Here is a 7500-nt window from a genome sequence, read left to right as displayed (position 1 = left end):
GGCTGTACGAAACCTAAAGGCGTAATGAAAGTGAAGGTCTCGCCTTGCGCGGGCCGAGGGAGGATGGGGCTTCCCCGCCCTTCACGGGGCGGCGGCCTCCGCACTCCCGGGGCGTCTCGTCCTCATTGCGAGGTGAGGCGCACCTAGAGCGTACACGTTGGGACCCGAAAGATGGTGAACTATGCCTGGCCAGGACGAAGTCAGGGGAAACCCTGATGGAGGTCCGTAGCGATTCTGACGTGCAAATCGATCGTCGGAGCTGGGTATAGGGGCGAAAGACTAATCGAACCATCTAGTAGCTGGTTCCCTCCGAAGTTTCCCTCAGGATAGCTGGTGCTCGTACGAGTCTCATCCGGTAAAGCGAATGATTAGAGGCCTTGGGGCCGAAACGACCTCAACCTATTCTCAAACTTTAAATGGGTGAGATCTCCGGCTTGCTTGATATGCTGAAGCCGCGAGCAAACGACTCGGATCGGAGTGCCAAGTGGGCCACTTTTGGTAAGCAGAACTGGCGCTGTGGGATGAACCAAACGCCGAGTTAAGGCGCCCGAATCGACGCTCATGGGAAACCATGAAAGGCGTTGGTTGCTTAAGACAGCAGGACGGTGGCCATGGAAGTCGGAATCCGCTAAGGAGTGTGTAACAACTCACCTGCCGAAGCAACTAGCCCTGAAAATGGATGGCGCTGAAGCGTCGTGCCTATACTCGGCCGTCAGTCCGGCAGTCACGGCCGGTCCTTGCGGCCGGCCGCGAAGCCCTGACGAGTAGGAGGGTCGCGGCGGTGGGCGCAGAAGGGTCTGGGCGTGAGCCTGCCTGGAGCCGCCGTCGGTGCAGATCTTGGTGGTAGTAGCAAATACTCCAGCGAGGCCCTGGAGGGCTGACGCGGAGAAGGGTTTCGTGTGAACAGCCGTTGCACACGAGTCAGTCGATCCTAAGCCCTAGGAGAAATCCGATGTTGATGGGGGCCGTCATAGCATGATGCACTTTGTGCTGGCCCCCGTTGGGCGAAAGGGAATCCGGTTCCTATTCCGGAACCCGGCAGCGGAACCGATACAAGTCGGGCCCCTCTTTTAGAGATGCTCGTCGGGGTAACCCAAAAGGACCCGGAGACGCCGTCGGGAGATCGGGGAAGAGTTTTCTTTTCTGCATGAGCGTTCGAGTTCCCTGGAATCCTCTAGCAGGGAGATAGGGTTTGGAACGCGAAGAGCACCGCAGTTGCGGCGGTGTCCCGATCTTCCCCTCGGACCTTGAAAATCCGGGAGAGGGCCACGTGGAGGTGTCGCGCCGGTTCGTACCCATATCCGCAGCAGGTCTCCAAGGTGAAGAGCCTCTAGTCGATAGAATAATGTAGGTAAGGGAAGTCGGCAAATTGGATCCGTAACTTCGGGATAAGGATTGGCTCTGAGGATCGGGGCGTGTCGGGCTTGGTCGGGAAGTGGGTCAGCGCTAACGTGCCGGGCCTGGGCGAGGTGAGTGCCGTAGGGGTGCCGGTAAGTGCGGGCGTTTAGCGTGGGTGTGGTCTGCTCTCGCCGTTGGTCGGCCTCGTGCTGGCCGGCGGTGCAGGATGCGCGCGCCTGTGCGGCGTTCGCGCCCCGGTGCTTCAACCTGCGTGCAGGATCCGAGCTCGGTCCCGTGCCTTGGCCTCCCACGGATCTTCCTTGCTGCGAGGCCGCGTCCGCCTTAGCGTGCTCCTCCGGGGGCGCGCGGGTGCGCGGATTCTCTTCGGCCGCCATTCAACGATCAACTCAGAACTGGCACGGACTGGGGGAATCCGACTGTCTAATTAAAACAAAGCATTGCGATGGCCCTAGCGGGTGTTGACGCAATGTGATTTCTGCCCAGTGCTCTGAATGTCAACGTGAAGAAATTCAAGCAAGCGCGGGTAAACGGCGGGAGTAACTATGACTCTCTTAAGGTAGCCAAATGCCTCGTCATCTAATTAGTGACGCGCATGAATGGATTAACGAGATTCCCGCTGTCCCTCTCGTCGCGCGCGGTCGAGCGTCGAGTGCGCTCCCGTTCTTTCGGCATTTTGGGTGGGTAAATCGAGTGCGATTATTGTGAAATTTGGCACAGAGTTTCGCGTTGTGACATTACAACCGGTGTAGGAAAATCTTTGCCTTCGCTCGAACCGTTTCTGAGTTATGATGACGTATTCGAAATTCGATATTTAGCGCTGTGTCTCCTTAGTTACGGAAGTTGTGGTGTTTGTGAAGTGCTTCACTGACGCAGACTACATCGTGGGACGTCGCTGAAGTATCACCTGGGTCTTCGAAAAGGTATTTGTGTCAAAGATTTTCAAAAAACCGATGTTTTCGTAAAGCCATGACTTACCACAAACTCGTGAATTCTTGCCACTTCAGTGGTACTGGACAGGTGCTGTAATTATATTTCATCTGTAAATGTGCAGTAAAGCGGCCCACTGTGCCTAGAAAGTGCTATTTTGGTGGTCGTGTGTTGCCCTTTGTCTCGCGCGCAACTCCGCGTGCACCGCGTGCGTTTAGAAATCCGTTTCCATCCGCGTAGCTTCAGTCGTTATCTAGGTTTCAAGTACATGGCTGTATTCTCCAGGTCTTTCTCTAGCGGACAGTGTGTAAATAAGTGGGTCTTCCATTGATAGTTTAAAAGATACAGACAATCAAACCGAAGAACGCGTGGTAACCACGTGGCGACCGGAAGTAGCCGATAATCATCCAAAGATGGGGTGTTGGGAAAAGTTCAAGACCACCGTTTGATAGATGTTCCTATTCTCTATCAGACGACGTAGAGATATTGCTGTGTACCTTTACGAATAGTGCTATTAAATTGATTTTTCCTATGGGCGCGCACACGCGTCGTCGTTCTTCCGCGACTATGCAGTAATCCGTTTGCATCCGCCTGACGTTAGCTGATAGCTCTTTGGAACGCATGCACTGCTGTTCCCCATGTGTTTCTCTATCCAGATATGAACAGAGAAGTGTACATTCTTTTGTGTGTTTAGGAGTTATAGGCATTGTAAGTGACGACATCGAAGCGGCCACGTGTCGGACCACGCGCACACCGCGTTCCTGTAGTAATCCGCTTGCATCCACGTGACGGCTTTCAGTAGCAGGTTGTACGAATGTGATAGTGTTCTCCATGTATTGTGTTATCCAGTGATGTAGAGGGAAGCACGTTTTTCCCTGTGAGTTCAATAGATACCGGCAGCGCAAGCAAAGATACCGAAACGACCGCATGCTGACGGGAACTGCAGATTTCCTCGGCCAAATCCTGCCTGTAGGAAACTATCAATCACGTGTTCCAGCACGCCTTTTCATCCTCTATCTGTCGACGTAAATAAATAGTGGTCCTTCTGTCATAATATAGCAGTGGAACAGTATCAACTTACGGTCTACGCGCGGGCGAGCTGTAGCGCGCGACACGCGGTGCGAAGAAATCTGTTAGCATCAACTTAGCGACAGTCTCTAGGGGAAACGCAAGGCAAGGCGAGTGCTATATGGTTCATCCCCTGGGAGATGGAGTGTAAAATGCCCTGTCCTCCGACCATAGTATAGCAGCTATCGTCTTTCTTCTTTCGTAAACGGAAGTCACATCGCCGAAATTCGAAGGCTGTAGTTAGTGATGTGTTCTCTGTTCCTCCACGTTTCCCGTATCTTCCGTGAGTAGGGATAGTATTGCAGAATTGACCCTCTCGCTCGCCAGCCACCAGTGATACCAGCCTTTCTGTTGACGTCACATTTTCTGTAGGTGGTATAACTTCTCAATTATAACCTGTCCCTACATCTTCTGTTGTCTGTTAGGTTAAAACACTATCAACATGAGAAAGATCGCGTGCAATATGTATCTGTAATTGTGAAACTGTGTAATTATGTGTTAGGTTAGGATAGCAAACTGAAAAGGAAAATCGAGTGCAGTGACAGCTCTCTTGCATGAACGTCGATGGAAGGAAATTGATCAGGGGGAGCAGTTGTTTAATACTATGAAACTGTGTAAATATGTGTTAGGTTAGGAATTTGAACTGAAGAGATAAATCGTTTTGCCACCATTGTTGGTATCATATATGTTAGGTTTTATGAACATTTTGTCTGTAGTTTGTATTTCTCCCTCTCCCAAAATGTGTGTCTTATTGTTTAGTCCGTGCTAGGTTAGGAAATACTTTCAGAGAAGACAGTGTGTTAGGTTAGGAAATGGAACTGAAAAGATAAATCGTGTGCCACCATTGTTGTTATCATATATGTTAGGTTTTATGAACATTTTGTCTGTAGTTTGTATTTCTCCATCTCCCAATATGTGTGTCTTATTGTTTAGTCCGTGCTAGGTTAGGAAATACTTTCAGAGAAGTTAAGTCGTACGTACTGTGTAGCTGTCAGCTCTGCATGAACGTCGACGATAGGGAATAGACGCCCTGGAGATTAGCATCATAGGATACATAGGGCCCATGTTATTATTAGGTTATTATTAGGTTAGTACCTCTACTTTTTTTCCCCCCTAGGTTAGGATCTATAGTTACATAAGAAATATCATGTAAATGTGTGAAGGTGGAAGAGGATAGTGGCTGGCACCTAGAGCAAACTTCCCCCCTAAGGAAGAGAAGAGCTCTGAAAAGCCGCCCCAGAATGGGGCCCAGTAAAGAAAATGTAGATATAGGTAAGGAAGTGGGCCGAAATTCCACGAATCCAAGTGACAAGGAAGGAACTAAGACATGTACTGACCTACAAACAATGACAATCATAAGAGAAGAGATGGAGGCGTTTCTGTTTAACGAGAACAACAAAATAAACAACGCCCAGAAGAAATTCATTCTAGGGAAACTGTCAGTATACGAGCAGATACTGAAGAAATATGAAATGGATATTCTAGAGCTTACAACAGAGCTGAGGTGTGTCAAGGCTACTCTAAATACATCTCCTGTACAAGTCGAGAGCTATGCCAGCAAGGCAGCGGCACAACCATCCATACCAAAAAACGAGCCCAGGAAAACCCAGCAACCAAAAGTTCTCATGATCAAGCCAGCAGAGGGAGCTCAGAAAACGGACAAGGAACTTCAAGAAACAGTAAGGACGCTAATCGCCACTTCACTAAAAGATGTAAGGATCTCAAAATGTAAGGCAGTAAAAGACAAAGGCATTGTTCTTGAGGTCCCAAATGATCAGGATGCAGAAAAAATAAGGAAGTGTGGAGACATAGCTCAGTCCGGAATTGCTGTATCAGATCCAAAAAAAAGAAATCCGAAGGTAATCATTTTCGACGTCCCAAGACAGACAACAGAAGAGGAGCTGAAAACTGAGCTGTTTGAAAGAAACCTCTCCAGGCTCAACACATCTCTGGAAGAAGTTATGGATGGCACCAAAGTGCTGTTCAAGACTGGCCCAAAGGAACGGGAAGACGTTAACTTGGTTTTGGAGACAACACCAGAGCTCTGGAATAAGCTAACACAGCAAGGCCGTGTGTACATAAACTGTACCTCACACAAAGTGAAAAACTACAACAACATAAACAGGTGCTTTAAATGCCAGGGACACGGACACACAGCTGCCAAGTGCACGAGTGCAGAAAACACCTGTGGTCACTGCGCGGGATCTGGACACACCTACAAGGACTGCCCAATGAAAGATCAGCCAGCACACTGTGCAAACTGCAAGCGTGCTAAGAAGCCACACAACCATGCCGTAACAGAGAAATCCTGCCCAGAATATAACAGAGTCAAGGCCATAATAACCTACAGAACAGATTATGGCCAGTAGGGACGATGCAGTTCTGCACACTGGAAGAAGACAAGGGACTGGCACACAGAACAATGTCATAAGGATTCTACAAATAAATGGGCAAAGGGCAAAAGTAGTCCCTGATCAACTGGCACAGAGGATAAATGAGGAGAATGTGGACGTGCTGTTGATACAGGAACCCTACTGTATAAACAACAAAGTAGTTGGCTATCCCCCAAATTATCAGCTCATGTATAGCGCCAAAGATGGAGCGACAAAGGCAGCTATAGCAGCTAGGTCGCAGACACTAACAGCAATGCAGCTCACAAATTTCTGCAACAAGCACATGGCTGTTGCTAGTGTAAGTGGGAACTTTGGCGAGATTTACGTAGTTAGCCTTTACTGCCAATATGGTTCACCTGTAGATCAGTTCCTCCAAGAATTGGAGGTCATCCTGGACAAACTGAGTGGGAAAGCAATAGTCATAGGAGCTGATACAAATGCCAACTCACCAGTCTGGCACAGCCAAACAACAGACGAGGCAGGCAGAAAGTTGGAGGACTTTATCTCTCAACATGGTCTTCTGGTTATAAATGAGAGATCGCAGCTAACTACTTTCAGTGGGCCAAATGGGGAGAGTAACATCGATGTTACTATATGTACACCCTTAGCTGCCAGACTGCTGTGTAGATGGATGGTCCATGAGGAATGGACATCAAGTGACCACAGGGCAATCACTTATGAGGCCAGAGTACCCCAAAGAACGAGGGCACAAGAAGAACTCCCAAATTACAATACAAGCTGTGCAAAGTGGACCATTTTTGATAGACAGCTCGTTAGTGCCACAGAGAACTGGCTACAAAATCCACAGGAGGGGGTCAACGAAAAGGTAAACAGACTGCAGGTGGCAGTATATGAGAGCTGTAAAAAATCAATGAGAAGGAAGAGACAGGTGGAAAATCCAGTACCATGGTGGAACACAAAACTAGCAAACCTGCGGCGGGATACCATGTCTGCAAGGCGATTACTACAACACTCACGCAAAATTGGAAATGAAACTGCTATGGTAGCTGCAAAGAGAAACTACAACAAAATTAAAAACAAGTTCAACAAGGAAATAGCCAAGGCAAAAGAAGAGACATGGAAGAAGTGGGTCTCTGACTGTGACAAAAACGATCCATGGGCCATAATGAGAAGGGTACTCCAGCCAAAATATGGCACAGAGAATGTAATTAGCAACATTAAAACTGGGAACCAGACTCTTACCATGACATGGGAAGAGACCATAAAATCACTGCTCCAAACCCTCTTACCTGACGACGATGCGGATCAGGATACTGAAGATCAGCTAGTTGTGAAACTCGAAAACGAGAGTTATAACAATGTGGAGCTAGATCCAGACTTTACAACTGAGGAAATAGGCGCCGCTATTAAGGCCTGCAAACCAGGAAAAGCAACAGGTCCTGATGGCATTGATGATGCAATGATCAAAAGAGTATGGCATACCAGCCCTCACCTCCTCTCGGATATATACAACACCTGTCTGCGGGAAAGGAGAGTCCCAGAAACATGGAAGAAAGGAAGAGTGTGCATACTTCTCAAATCGGAGGACAAACCAAGGGATGAACCAAAATCCTACCGCCCAATATGCCTTCTCCCCATCCTAGGGAAAGTCCTAGAACGGCTTATTGTAAATCGTCTTGAGAAACGATATGAGGAATCAGACCTGAAGGCCCCAAATCAGTTTGGCTTCAGGAAAGGTGCATCAACAGAGATGGCCATTAGGCAAGTACTAAGCCACGTACAATGTGAGGAG

General features: G+C 48.5%; 1 pseudogene; it reads left to right on the top strand.

Annotated features, from left to right (window-relative positions):
• The window catches only part of LOC126197857 (large subunit ribosomal RNA), a 2979-nt pseudogene extending 969 nt beyond the window's left edge, over window positions 1-2010 (top strand).
• The last annotated feature ends 5490 nt before the right edge of the window (window positions 2011-7500 follow it).

This window comes from Schistocerca nitens, chromosome 7, assembly GCF_023898315.1.
Source record: "Schistocerca nitens isolate TAMUIC-IGC-003100 chromosome 7, iqSchNite1.1, whole genome shotgun sequence".
Classification (NCBI taxonomy): domain Eukaryota; kingdom Metazoa; phylum Arthropoda; class Insecta; order Orthoptera; family Acrididae; genus Schistocerca; species Schistocerca nitens.
Note: the sequence above shows the minus strand (reverse complement) of the source record. Positions and strands in the feature narration are given on the sequence as shown.